The sequence below is a fragment of the Belonocnema kinseyi genome, chromosome 10, assembly GCF_010883055.1.
Source record: "Belonocnema kinseyi isolate 2016_QV_RU_SX_M_011 chromosome 10, B_treatae_v1, whole genome shotgun sequence".
Classification (NCBI taxonomy): domain Eukaryota; kingdom Metazoa; phylum Arthropoda; class Insecta; order Hymenoptera; family Cynipidae; genus Belonocnema; species Belonocnema kinseyi.
The window spans coordinates 15,694,303-15,710,383 of NC_046666.1; positions in this window are offsets into that span (position 1 = coordinate 15,694,303).

Genomic DNA, 16,081 nt, shown 5'->3' on the forward strand with positions numbered 1-16,081 from the left:
CCAGTTATAAACCGTTGCTAAGGCAGGGGCAGATGTGCCATGAACTGAGTCCAATTCATTTTTTATCTCATATGGAGTTAAACCCTTTAAATGGAAATGTTTTATTACCGCTCTGAACTCGTTTTTTTTCCATTTTGCTTAACGAACAATTTTTTTTTCAATTCGTTATAAAAACACGTAAACTTGGAAGATGTGGACTGTGACTGCACCATATATCTAGTCGGGAGTGGTGCTGACTGAAAACAGATGATTTGGAGCGATTCGCGCGCCATCTGTTGGTCATTCTAAGGACTTATTGAACTACCCTCGTATTTTATAGAAATATGGCAATGTCGTCACAGACTCAAGATGGTCACTGCCCAACATTTCAAAGGTATTTTTGATAGGATTGGATTTTATTTTGATAATTTAACACAAGGCTGTCACGGTATATATCATCAATCGCGGACACATTTTTATAATGCAATAAAGTAATCTGATGAGAGCAGGGTGCCCCGACATATTGGAAGAAGCCTGGTGTTTACCCCATCATTGACGAAATGGGTCGCAGTCAAGTAAAATATGGGGGACCTACAACTAAAGGTGCGTTCCGAACCACCAGAACCTCGGTAAAGGTACATAGAAAAATTTACAGAGGTACCGGCTCAGGGATCGAACCTCGGACCTCCGAGGTGAAGTCCGAGCGTCTAAACAACGTTATTATTAATATTAACTTTAAAAACATCCAATACTGTAATTTTCTGATTGTGAATTCTCTTTTGTTGAAAGAGCTTCGCTCGCTAGTTTGAACGCACCTACGGCGCGCTCCTATTAGTTCTCGCACTTCGCACTCGGTAAAGTACGAGGTAAAAAACGGAATTTATCCCGGAGACCCGAGTAAAAATAATTCGTCTTGGCTAAGTCTTCGTCCAAGACATAGCTAAGATATAGCCAAGACGTTTTTGTAAGTCTGGCCCCCGACTGTGAGCGAGATTTTATTTTTGGCCTTAAGTCGACAGTTTTCGTCTCTAAGATAAAATTAAGGACATCGTCAACAAAGGCCGTAAAGACCTCTGAGAGTCGTCAGAAATTTGCTTTATATTCTACAGAATGCTAATATTTCTTGTCTCCATCGAATTTATTTTTATAAATTAATAATCTTGATTTAATCGTAGGCCCTACCGGTGGGGTTTGTAGTTCGGAGAGGTCGGAGTATAATGGAAAATAAAATTACAAAGGAAAACTTTTGTAATTTTGACCCTAGAAAGTATTAAAGCCCTAAATTAGTAATATCACTTTATAAAAAATTCTGTTTACTTCTCGAGACTTGAACTTCTTATCTTAAGAAAAGTCCACCTCGACTGGTCTCAAGATTCATGAACAACAAAATACGATGTTGCAATCTACACTTTCAAAATTTACAAGAAACCATAATCAGCCCCCTCATAACCACTTGTTGCGATCTATTATCTAAAGCTTTCTTCAAATAACCTAAATTCCAATATAAAAATTTCTAATGGTCTCTTCGGATATTGTTTCAAATGCGCTCATATGCGCCACTTTCGAAATGATAAAAAAACCATAATCAATTCCCTCATTACCGCTTGTTACGATCAACTATCCAGTGATATCTTTAAATAAATAATAAAAAAATTTAGATTATTTGGAGATACCTGTGGGCGATGAATCCATGTCCTCAACTTAATATTGCACTTTACTGTTAAGGATTAAGCACCTCCATTACACGGGCCCCCTCCAAAATATGATATCTTCGTTAATTAGCCAGCGCAACAATTTTTAGAGGTTGCGCATTTAAGCAGTCGGTCATCAATGTGGCGCAAAATTTTTTCTTTACGGCGCATATGAGCGCATTTAAAGATCTTCAAGATCATGTGATTTGAATGTTGATCCTTTAAATAAAAGAGGGGGTTGCGTGCACCCCCTCCCACGCATAACAAGTGATATAACTCCTAAAGTTTCTTGGCGCAAACATTTTTATCGGTGGCGTATTTGAGTGCAGTTAAGGCGCAATTCAGTGGGCTATAGAAAACCCAAAAATTAATAGGGCGGCTGGTATAACTGACCTGTGGTGAGTACATACCAGATAGACTGTGCGCATTGATAAATTTATGAGATAAAAGCGACCGCAATAATTACAAAAGGATCAGCTTATTAAGTACCGCAAGTAAAATATATTCAAAAATACTTATTTGCAGAGTAACGAAAATAATAGAAAAAAAATTTTGGGAAGTCCAAACTAGGTGTATGCCAGGCTTGGTAAGGAAAGGGATTATCTCTGCGGCACCCAAAGCCGCATGTTGTTCAACTGGCCCCTAGACAGCGGCTGGCCTATGATATTGTTACAGCTCCAAGGGTCAGGTGGTTCCTGAAGTATTTTAGCACATAAGAGTCTTCTTTTTTTGATGGAATATACTCAATCTTCTTACAGATTGCTGAGGAGACAACCAAAGGGCCGCTCGATCGACTTGCTATGGCTAGTCTGTCACTAGGATGTGTTCTGATAACCAAGTTAGATACGTGAACAGGATCAGATATTTCTTTCCTAATGAAAATAATGGAAAGACTTGTGGATAGATACATCCGCGACAAGGTCTTATCCAGTATGCTACTTTACAAAAAGGAACGCACCTATAAGGCTGGTCAATCATTGTAGCCTTAAACGACACCTATGGAGACTGATCAAGGCAACAATTATTTCACAAGTTGTTCCAAATATATTGGTGGAATGAGTCTGCCTCATGGTTGGCCATAGAAACCTAACAGGAGGATGTGCAAAGGGAGAAGTTTTATTGCCGATTCTGTTGTTCGATACGGGTTGAATTGCGTCATTTACTCACGAATTCGGGGTATAATGTTAAAGACTATATAGACAATATACTGGTCATCATGCGCAACTGGCAATGCGACAAGTATTAGGGATAGTAGATTCCTGGTTCAGGGAAACCGGAGTGTTGCACAATCCGAATAAGATTATCGCAGTTGCATTCAGCAGCAGGTACAAAAGAAAACTAAGACTGCACTGAAATTTGGAGAAAAACAAATGAAAATCAAAACAGAAGCTGAATACCTAGAAGTTATGCAAGCCTAGATCAGAAGCTGTTATAAAACGATTACCTAGGGAATAAATTCAAAAACAATGTAGTGACATAATGGATCTATAGGGGACCCATTGTAAAAAGCTTGGCCTTAAAACTGGTGAGAATTATGTGGAACTATACATTGATCCTGCAACCCCTGATTACAAATTGCGTTGTGTTATCCATGAGTGAATAATACTCGTAAGATCTTACTGTCAATAATTTATTTCGGTGAAGATGGTAAAAAATATAACTAATTGATTATTAACTCAAACTGAAATTAATAAAAACTTAGTCAATACCTCTGCGATTAGTTTTCTCTGTTTCCAAAATAACCTTCTGCTATTGTTAATATTCCATTTTCGAAATGTCTAAATATTTTTATTAAACTAGACAACAGCATGTTGATTTTATATGCAGAAAGGCAAGCATTCAATAAACCAGTTGGATTTTTAAACCAAGAAAACTCATTTTTAACAAAAAAAAATCAAGATTCAACATAATAGTTCTATTTTAATACTTAAATTTTTAATTACAAAAGATAAAAATTTTAACGAAATTGTTTATTCTTTATATAAAACTGATAAATTTTAAACTAAAAAATTGATCTTTAACACCAATCAAGAAATTAATTTGTAACAAGACAGTTTAGCTTTTAACCAAGTGGTGAAGTTTTCAATTAAATATATAAATTTTCAAATAAAAATGTAATAGTTCAACTTTCAACTCAAAACGATCAGTTTTTAATCAAAATATAGTATTAAAATTTTCAGTTGGAAAAATTAATTTCTTACCAAAGAGATGAATTCTCAACAATGCAGTTAGATTTTTAAATCTGAAATAACATTTTTTAAACAAAAAGGAAATTTTAAGCCAATTCAGATCATTTAAAAAAAATTTAAGTCAAAATTTCGGAAAACAAGACTAATAATGAACAAAAAACAAAAGTATTATTCACAAAGTAGACCAACATTATGCAAATGAAATAATTTTATAAAAAGAGAACTTCCATTTTAAAGCAAGTAGTGAAGCGTTCAACCAAAAAACGTTTACCTTTCACAATTTCAGAATAAGACCTGCTTATTCTGTCAATACGATTACCAAGAGGAAATCCAATCGAATCTTATATAATACATTCCAATTCAATTCATTTCAAAACAATCCATTCCAGTCCAATTCATTCCAGTCACCTTCAATTTATGTCATTCTAATTCAAGACCTTCCAATACAAGACATTCCAATGCATTCGAAACAATTTTAATCCACTCCAAATCAATTCAATCCACTCTACTCCAATCTACTCTGATCCAGTTCACTCCAATCAAATTCATTTTAATCCAATAAACTTTAATACCATTTAAATTATTTCAATCCAATTCATTCCAATCCATTCTATTCCAATCCATATTTAACAACTCTACTCCAATCCAAGCAATTCCGATGCATTAAAAACCATTCCAGACCAATCTAACTCAAATAAATCGACTGCGATCCATTCCAATCCACTCTATACAATCAAATTAATTCCAATCAAATACTCTAATCCAAGCTATTTAAATAAATTTAAATCCATTTGAATATAATTCAATTAACTCCACAGAAATCCACTCTAATCCATTCCACACTAATCAAATTTATTCCAATCCTCTCTTGTAAATTCATTCCGAATCAAGCCATTCAATTCCATTCCAATCAATTCCAATCCATTCCAATCCACTCCAATTAAATTAAATTCACCCCATTTCACTCTCTTCAACTCTAATTTACTCCAATCCATTCTAATCCAGTATAATCCAATCAAATCCACTTCAATCCACTCCACTTTAATCCCATTCATTCCAAAACAATCCACCTTAATCTTTTATGATCCACTCCAATCAAAATCACTATTCCAATCCATCCCAATCCATTTAATTCCAATTTTATATAGTATAATCCATTCCAGTTCATTACAATTCAATCCAATCCCCTTCGTTCAAATGAAATGCAATCCACTTTATTCCATTCCTATCTACTCGAGTCCAATCCATTTTATCCCTTTCTAATCCAATTTAATCCACTCTAATCCAGTCACTCTAAAATAATTCATTACAATTCACTACAATCCAATCCCATTCATTGGAAATATTCTCTGGTCCACGTCTATCCAATCAAATCCACTCCTATCCGAATCATTCAAATCAAATACAATCCACTCCAATACAATCCAATCAAATCCAATTCTCGAGAGGAAGAACGGGTCATGCATTATTTTTCATCACACCAGTTGGCGCAATTGTTTGTCTACGTGCTGAAGTTGGGGACACTGCACTCATCAAACCATAAAGTACTGAAATAAATATTCATCAGCCAATCAGATCACAGCCTCAATTACATTATGGTAGGCTATACCATAAGTATAAAATTTCACGGTATATCCCAAACCGTGCTATTTTCTGTATTGTTTGCAGTACCTAAAATTGCACTTATGATGGTCGTGTGATAAAAAGAAAATTCTTGGACAAACGACACAAGTTAAAAAAATAATAAACAACAGGAAAGTTGCTGAACTAAAAAATAACTGCAAATTTTGTTTCTTAGTTTTTTTTGAAGATCCGTTTTTTTATCGTGAGAAATAACATTAAAAATAAGATAATGAAATTTTTGGAAAAACAACACAAGGAACAAACAAAGAAAAATGAACAAAAACTGTATATCCAAAAAAGATCTACAAATTTATCATTATTCATTTTCTCATGGAACACAAAGTTTTCTTTCAGTCCTAGAAACTAACATTAAAAATAAAAAATCATTTATTTTTGAAAAAGGACACAAGGAATGAAAAAAAAACTAATTGTTAAACCCAGTGATTTAAGTTTTATACCAGCAACCCCTGTACATATAATGAAACCCTGATAAATAGTCTTTAGATGCTTCAGAAAATGATACCAAAGACGCTATTTTTGTATTTTTTCTTATTTTATGCAAAATTCAGGCGTCTGTAATTTATTTTCTCAACATTTTTATGTAGGATATGTACGAAGAGAGCAGTTTAAAAAAACTTTTTGGCTACAAATAGCTCAAAATAGCAAAAACATTATGTTTTTTTGCAGAGACATACCTCTTGATTTATGCTGACTAGAATATATTTTGTTTTTAGTTAACGCACAATTTTCTGCCCAACAAATTTTTCTCTTGTACCACTTACGTAGATTCACAACGAAGCAAAGTATTTTAAAAAAACTGAACACCAATAATTTGCCCTGAAAAAAGGTCCAAAGTGTTTAAATTTGTAAGGTGATAACGTAAAACCTTGGGAGGGTTTTCGCCCCTTTTAAAAAAAAATCCGGGTTCTTTGGAGGACCATAACCCGACCATAACTCATTCCTCTAGTTTGATTTTGTTGTTTAACATTTTGCTCTTAAATTCAATGGGGCTTCGTTGAAAATTTAAATCTTTCGTGGAAAATTTACTTTTTATTTGAATTCGATATTTTGCGGGTGAAAGCGAAATAAAATCCTTTTTGATGAAAATTCTACTATTTGATTGAAAATTCAAGTTTAAATAGAGAATTGGTCGTATTTTTTTAAAAAAATTTTTGTCTAAGTACAAAATGCATCTTTGATGCATAAATTTCAGTTATTCGGTAGAGAATTCAATACATTTTTTACAAATCACCCTTTTTTGTTAAAAAAATTCGTCTTTTGGATGAAAAGTTAAATTTTTGTCGCCGAAACTTCTATTTTGTTAAGAAATTCATATTTGGACCGTGAAAATAAACTAGAAAATTTTTTGAAAGGCAACTTATCTCCAGTTTAAACATTCGTATTTTTATAGTAAAAATTCAATTTAAATCTTTTCAAATAGAAACTCAACTCCTTTTTTTCAAAATTTAACTTTTTAATTTAAAAAACCCTGAGTTTTCGCATACATGTAATTTTTTTATGAAAATGCAACTTTTTGGTTAAAATTCACTTTTCTTCGCTTTATTTTCTTGTGGAATATTTATATTTTTTGTTAAAAATTCATCTCTTTATATAAAATTTTAACTGTTTAGTAAAAAATCTGATTTTGAGGATTGATTCTTTTGAGTTGAGGATTGTCCTTTTTTGGTGAATAAATAATTTTCTGGGTCTAAAAATTTTTATTTGGTTAGGTGAAAATGTGTCAGTTCCGTGGAAAACTAATTTTTTTCTCAAAATTCATATTTTTGGATTTAAAATGCAATTTTTGTAGAGAAAATTCATCTTTTGGCTTCAGGGATAAAAATTGTTTATAAACTTTTGTTTCTTTCTTGAGTGGAAAATCCTAATTTGTTGAAAATTTTTTCTTTTGCTTTTAAGAATTACTTTTTTTTCCTTAAATAAATTTCATCTTCTTGATTGTAATATAAACTATGATACTGTTTTTTAGCATTCACTTTTTTAGTTTGAAAATTAAAGTATTTTTTAAAAGCCATCTTTTATAATAACAAAGACTTTTTTTAAAATGAATTTAAAATTTTTTAATTCGTATCAGAAAGAACTATTTCAAGAATAAAAGAACAGTATTTGAATGTTAATAATCAAGGAAAGTCAAAAATTATTTCAGGAAATTAGAAAATCAAGTTCGTGTCAGCCTGCTTAATTCCAATAGTAACAACTAGCACAACTTTTCTGAAAAATGAAAATTACGTAAAGTAATTATAATTACGTAAAGTAAATAATTTAATATATCATTTTTTAGGAGGAACAATTTTATAATTGAATTTTACTTATTTAAAAAAGAAAGGATAATGTTTTTCCTAATATATTTAAAAATGTTATAAAATATCTGAAAGTGATTAACAATAAAAAAAATCGAGTGCAAAAATGCTTTAATAACCTTTATGAACTAAGACCTCTGTAAAACGCACAGTTTAAAATAACAATTTCTAAACAATAATTTAAAATATGTATACAAAATTGATCGCTTGTTTAAATATTACCTGTTTAAAAAAGAACTTGATACTTTATTTTTCTTTCCAATATAAAATACTTCGAAATCAGAAAAAAAAAGAATTCTGTAAAGAAACGTGAAGTGCAAGAACTTTTAGTTTAAAAGTGATTGACTCTCACGGTGGTCAGATGAAAAATATTTGGTTGGTTCCCCCTTGCATTATTAATTATTTTATTTTATAAATTTTCCATTTTTTAATTGTTCCTTAATAAAATGAAAGGCATTCTTTATTAACTTTTTAAAAATTTTATTGAATTTTTTTGCCTTAAATATTTTGCTTTAAAAACTTATAACATTTTTTTAATTAGCAAGAAAATGTAATCATTGTAATTTTAAACATTTTTTAAACCCTTTAAACTTGTTTTATGCTGCAATATATTTATTTTTTTATGAGTTTCATAATAAAAAAGAATTATGTATATATACGAGTGATTGCAAAAATGTTAACCATTTGTAAGCCAAGACATTTTCTATGATTAATTAATTCTTTGACTAAAAAACTTAATTTCATAAAGTTTTTATAAATATACATACTAATATGATCCGAATTAAATTTTTTATAAATAATGTCATGTTGAAATGAAATTTTCTATGATCGTTAAATTGATTGACTCAAAAAATGAATTTTGTTAAAGGAAGAATATAGCATTGAAAATTATAAAAAATCATCTCTAATTTAAATTAAATAAGGTCCTTGTAACTAAATTTTTAACTTTTTAATACTTAATTTTAATCTAGCTGAATCCAAAAAAGTCATTTTTTATTTTTGAAAAAATAATTCCTTTATTTATCTGGAATATTTATCATTAATTTCAAGTTTGGATAATTTCTTGTTACTTTGAACACTACACAAAAATAATTTCAGGGTGCCGTTTTAATCGAGGAAAATATTTCCCAGTCATTTTCCGATTCAAAACAATTTTTCACGGCTAAACAATTTAAAATTGTTTAATTTTAAATAGATTATTAAATTCAAATAATTAGTGAAAAAAATTAAAGACAAAGTACATTTATAACATTTTAATAATTTCAGAAATGAAACGACTCTTAAGTCTCGCATGATTATTTAAAAATTAAAAACACTTTCTTCAAATCTATTTAAATTTTTTAATTCTTACCACCAAGAACTTACCGACGCAATAAACTTATAATTTTTTTATAATTTTATGAGTGATTTTGTTTGTGTCAACCTAATGTTAGGAGTTTATTAAAGTTGCGAATTCCCATTTACATTTGTATAAGTAAAATTGATTGTGTGCACCAATCTTTTGAATTTTATAAATATTATTGAATTTTAAAGTCATTGTATCGCAAAATAAAATAATGAAAAAGAGTTTTCACTATGAACAGACTTTTAGACTACATGCAAAGAAAAATAGTAAAAAATTGGCGAAACTAAAGTTAGATCTCGTAATACAAAATCAGTTTAATTAGTTAATTTCAAGTTTATTATTATTTTCTTTGTTTTTTTATTTCTCTAATTAATTAAAAGATTTATTCTTGGTTAATTTTTTAGATTAAAGAATCCAAGATTATATTATATATGGAGCTATAATTAGTTAGAGCAGAAATTATATTTAAACAATCATTACCATTTTCTTAAATGAAAAACATTTCCGCTTTTAGTCTTTTAAATTTGTTATGTTCATGGTGTAAGACAATAACATTTTCCCAATCAATTAAATGTTCAGTTTCGACCTGGTGTTTAGCTATGACTTTATGGTTTTTGGGATTTTGTCTAACGTTATCATGATGTTCCTTGATTCTAGTAGAGAGTAATCAACCAGTTTGGCCAACATAACACTTTTCACAATTCAAACCTTGAATTTTGTATGCAACAACAATAAGTTGGAAATTGTCGAAAGAATCTTTGCCTAGTTTTATAAATTTATCTAATTTTGAATCAAATTAAAAAATTGTTGCGATATTAAAATCATGAAGAATTCTTTTTATTTCAAAAGATAACTTTCCATGGAAAAGTATTGAAACTAAAGGTTTAAAAACGAAATTTCTAACTATATTTGCATTTGTTTGCTTAGAAGAAGAATCGTTAATTGTCTCGATTTTGTTATTAATATGTACTTGAATGAATGTCATTGGATAATTATTTAAGTACAGAGTTTTTTAAAATAAATTCAATATTTGACTTGTGAAATGATTTATGAGAAAATTTAAGAGCTGTGCCAACAAGATTTTTAGCATGGAATTTTTATGTTGTATTGGATGATTAGCGAAAAAATTTAGATATCTACTAGAATAAGTATCTTTACGATACCAATCAGTAATTATATTACCTGAATCAGTCTTTATAACTTTAGCATTTAAGAAAGGAATCGATTTATTACTTTCAATCTCATGTGTGAAATTAAATCTAGGATGATAAGCATTAAATCGGTTTATAACATAAAGAAGTTTATCGTTCGGTAAAATAATAAACGTGTCGTCAACATATCTATAATATGTGTGTAAACGAAAATCTAGATTTTTTATGACATTTGCTTCTAAATCTTGTATAACTAAATCAGCTAATACTGGAGAAATAGGAGAACCCATGGGTGTTCCATGTATTTGTTTATAAAAACTATTATTAAATTTAAATACCTTTAATTTAATTTAAATTTAATTCCTTCTTCAAATTTTTAAGGAGGTGAATCTGTATAGTTTTTTATATTAGTCCAACTATTTAGAATACTGTTAATGACTAAATTAATTAGTATGTTTGTAAATAAAGAAGAAACGTCTAGAGAAGCGATAATGTGATCAGAGGGAATTGTTTTTTAATAATTATATTTTCAAATTCAAAGGAATTTTTAACTTGATTTTTCGGTACTATCAGAGATTTTTTAAGAATCTTATTGAATATATTAGCTAGTTTATATGTCGGTGAATTTATTAATGATACAATAGGTCGAAGTGAACAATTGGGTTTATGAACTTTAGGTAAACCATAAATTCGAGGAAAGTTTGTATCATGAACTGAGATACCTTTACGTAAAATTTCTTTATCTAAATAATCGTTAATTCTCCATGAATTTAACAATTTTAAGGTTTCATTTTTTAATTCTTTCTCTGGACTTTATTCTTTCTCTGTCTTAACAAATCACGATCTTCTGTATTATTAACTAGTCGTAGATTTGACTCTATATCTTTGACAATATCTAGAATTATTTTTCGTTTATTGGTTAAAAGGATGAAATAGATTTGTTTCCTTACCTTAGAATATCAATAATTTCACCAGGAATTGTGACATTACTAAAATTTGTAATCCAGGGATCTTTAAAATCAAAATTAAGTGTATTCTTATGTTTATTTATAATAAAAGGTATCTGAACATTACTATTAGTTTTTAAATTTTGAAGTTTTTTTCCAGTCTTTGCTTATCATTTAAATTTCTTCCTGTACTATTCAGTTTATTTTCTAAGATATTGGCATATACATTGTTTGGTAATGAGTTTTTTAAGTTTACTTTAACATTATTAAAATTTTGGATTAAAAATTTTAAATGGATATTTAAATCTTTAATGTCATCATTAAGTAACCGACGTTCTAAAGAGTCTGACATAAAATTAACATGAGATTTTGCACTATGGCTAAAAAACTGTAAATTTCTAACATTTTTAGTAGCATTCGTAATTTTCTTTGGTAATAAATTTTGAATTTGACAATTGACCAGAAATTAATCTCTAGTTTTAACCTGATTAAGCTTCTTGTTCAAATTGATGAACTTTTTTACATCTGTTAAAGAATTTGTATGACTGTTTTTAATTTCGTTGAGATACATATTGTTCAAATTGAATTATGAAATAAAAATTTGTTTCAAATTGGTTTAAAATCTTAATACCCGATCGATGATATGAATAAACTTTAATAAAGATAACAGTTATGTGTAACAGTTACAATAGTCAAGATATAAAAGATGTTTAAAAGCGATGTTATTTGTCTAAGTGTTGTAATAATTATTAATTAAAACAATAATATATTCTTTATTCAAATAGTGGTCCTGATTCAAACATATTCCTAATTCAAGAAAATCGGTTTCTCGTAAAAAGAAAATACTTGCTTGTTTCAAGTCAAATCAGCCAATTAAATTAGCCTACTTGATTTAATTCAAACTTTTTTTTAGTGTAATAGAGTTCAGGATAGTATAAAAAATTTTGAAATTTTTACACAGTTCAATCGAGCGCAAAGAGCGAGAATGTGTAACTGTGCTCATTAACCTCTTCGTTGGCAGAGAGAATTTAACAAAAAGATCCCAAAATGACAGCAAAATTTCGCAATCGAATTAAATTTTTATTTCGGCACCGATTAAATTAATGCACTATTGCGCCAATGCTAACGAAAAGGTTAAACTTGATAAATCTTGAACCAGAGGGACCTTAGGAGTGCAGGATTTAAGAGTTGTTCATGTTTCGACCTTTAATTTTTAATGTTTGCAGGTGAAACTACGGTACGTACACTGACCGCATTTTGCGTGTGAATGATGTCAAATTTATTTACAATTGGGGTTTTGTTATCCAATGGACAACCCTTGATTTCTGAAGTGGTTAATGGAGTAATAATGCCGTAGTTCTTGTGTAATTTCACCGGCACGAACCCCCCGCTGGTTTGTACATATAATCTAAAAGCAATTATTCCTATTGGTGAATCTTTTAAGAATGCAAAGATGTCACCTTGGGAATTATATATAACGATATGATTTTCGGCTGGTACACGTGCATACTTCCTACGTGTTGCTATATATGTAAATAGTGTCGTATTGCGATAAAAAGGGTATTTTTTAAGTTCAAAACGCCAGTCTGAATTGCTGTGGGAAATAAGTCGAAGAAATGGAAGTTCTTCAAGTGGATATCCAAGGAAGGTTGAATCTCGATGCCTGGCAGTAGGCGACCTGGACCTGGACCTGGGAGAAGAACCAGTAATGGCAAGTGAAAGAGACGTATCTGGAGAAAGTCTGTCAGAGGATTGTCTGTCCAGTGAAGTATTTACATGAGGATTGCCAGGACGAGGAGAAGGCTCAATAGCAGAAGGAGGAGGCTCAATAGCAGTAGGAGGAGGCTCAATAGCAGGAGGAGAACTGGAATAATAATGAGGATTGCCAGGACGAGGAGAAGGCTTAATAGCAGAAGGAGGAGGCTCAATAGCAGTAGGAGGAGACTCAATAGCAGGAGGAGAACTGGAATAATAATGAGGATTGCCAAGAGAAAGAGTCGTATCTGGAGAACGTCTGCCAGAAGAAGAAGGTCCGTCTTTAGAGAAACCAGAACTAAGGTCGCTTTTGCGCAAAGGATCGGATTGTAAACTCAAATCTGCAAAAGAAAGACAGGATTACATTTTTCTTAAAGTACCGAATCGCGTTTCACGTATTCAATTTTTTATATGATACTATTTAAAATATAATTACACTACCGCTAAAAAGCTTATGCTTAATTAAAAAAAAGACGCTCTGAAAAGTTTTATATCTGGCTAAGAAGAAGAATTTTTTCGCTCTCATTTGAAAGCTCTTCTACTGCACTTTTAAAATGCTACAAAGAATTTTTTCACGATACACAGAATGCCTTTAGCTTATCCTTAAAGTTGTGGAATTTTTAAAAATTTTAGACGCGAGCTGGACCGCTTGCATTGCAACTAGAAATAAGCTATCTTCAAAAATCAAATTCAATTTTAAAGTGAATTTCAAGAACTTTAAAATGAACCCAAGAACGTTATGTTAAGTCAATTTTTTATCGAGTTATGGACATTTTTATAAAAACTGACAATTTTTTGATAATCCGTTATATTTTTAATACTGTATATTAGGGTGGTTCAAAAATGCATTAGAATTTTTTTTCGAATTTGTATGCAAAACGCCCGGAAATTTGTTCCTATCCACAAGAAAATAAACCCATTTAAAAAAAATATATATATATTCATAGGTGGCGCAAGCCCCACGAAGTTTAACACGTATTTCCTATAAAAAGATAAGTTTTTGTAAAGTTTATTCACAATTCTCAACATTAGGTGAATTGAGTTCGAAATTCACCATTTCTCTTCACAATTAGTCACAGAATGCAAATAAAATATTACTTTTCAAATATAACCCGCATAAGTCTGTTTTATAGGGTTCCAAAAACCCCATAAGCGAAAAATTGGTTTTTCGAGTTTTTAGTAATAATTAATTCAAGTAAACCAAATAATTGGTTAAACAATTTAGTATTATTGCTAATAATATTTTCTTTGCTTAATGAAAGAAAGTTGCGGATTTTTTCTGAAATTCTTAACTTTTTGCCCACTTTTTATGTAAAGTGAGTTAATATTTAATTTAATTTGACAAAAATAATTGTTTAAACAAAGTATCATGGTTTATGGCTATCTTCGCTTAGATTAGTGCTAAAAAGTTGCGTTTTTTTCTAAACCCTTAAGCTTTTTGTCCAATTTTCACTTAGTAATGTAATAATTAATGCGAGATAACAAACATGCTTATTCAAACAATTTATTATTCCTTATAACCATTTTCTCAAGATAAGTGCAGGAAAGTTATGGTTTTTTCTGAAATGTTAACCTTGGCTTTACCTTTTTAGCTGTGAACAAATAAAAAATAAACATTAGAGAGCATCGTATTTTAAACAATCTCTTTCTTTTTTAATTTACCTAAAACAATACAATACTATTTGAAATATTATTCTCTCTAATGTTTATTTATTATTTGTTCCCAAATAAAAAGGTAAATCAAAGTTACACATTTCAGAAAAAACCGCAACTTTTTCTCAATAATCTCGGAGAAGATAGCTATAAACAATAATAATTTGTTCAAACAATTATTTTTGAAAATTGAATCAAATATTAACTCACTTCAGGTGAAAAGTGGGCTAAAAGTTAAAAATTTCAGAAAAATCCGCAATATTCTACCATTAAGCAAAGAAAATATTATTAGCAATGATAAAAAATTGTTCAAACAATTATTTTGTTAACATGAATTAATTATTACATTACTCTTATTGGAAAGTGATAAAAAGTTAAAAATGTCAGGAAAAAACCGCAAATATGTAGTATTAATCTAGAAGAAGATAGCTATAAACAATAATAATTTGTTTAAACAATTACATCTCCTGAATTGAATAAAATAATTCCTCACTTTAAGTGAAAAGTGGACAAAAAGTTGTAAATTTCAGAAAAAAACACAACTTGCTAGCATTATTCTAAGGGGATATTGTTATGAATAATAAGAAATTGTTTAAGCAATCATTTTTGAAAACTTTAATTGATTATTAGCTCCCTCTACCTGAAACATTGAAAAGAAGTTTAAAAATTCAGTAAATACCTGGACTTTCTAACCCTTTTCTAAGAGAAAGTTGCTAAAAACAATAATAAATTGTTTAAACAATATAAATAAACATCTAATTATCAGTATAATATAGTGTTTCATGTATTTGAAACAATCTGCGTTAAAAAAAACAGCAAAAAAATCATAATTAGCGCCAAAAACTCGAAAAACCCACTTTTTAACTCATGGGGGGTTTTTGGGAACCTATAAAACAGACTTGTGGGGTGAGATTTGAAAAGTAATATTTTATTCGCATTCTGTGACTAATTGTGCAGAGAAATGGTTAATTTCCAACTCGATTCACCTAATATTAAGAATTCTGAATAAAATTTACAAAAACGTCTTTTTTTCTCATGGGAAATGCGTGTTAAACTTCATGGGGCTTGTGCCACCTCTAAATATTATTTTTAGAAAATGGGTTTATTTTGTTATGGATTCGGACAAATTTTAAATTCTTATAAAACAAATTTTTTTAAATTTTTTTACCTATTTTTTTGTTTTAATTAAATTATACGTATGGAGCATTACACACAATATATTTTTATTTTAATATGACACGCAATGTTTTTAAGAAAATTCAGTGAGAAATTTTATGTTCACAAAAAGTACCTTTTTTCAACTTCTTATATTGCAATATAAAACAAGGATTTGAAAATTCATGCGAAAGATAAAATGTGGACCTTTTCCTTAATTTATATTTTTTTAGTGAAATATCAACTACTATTACATATTACACTAATCGGTGAAT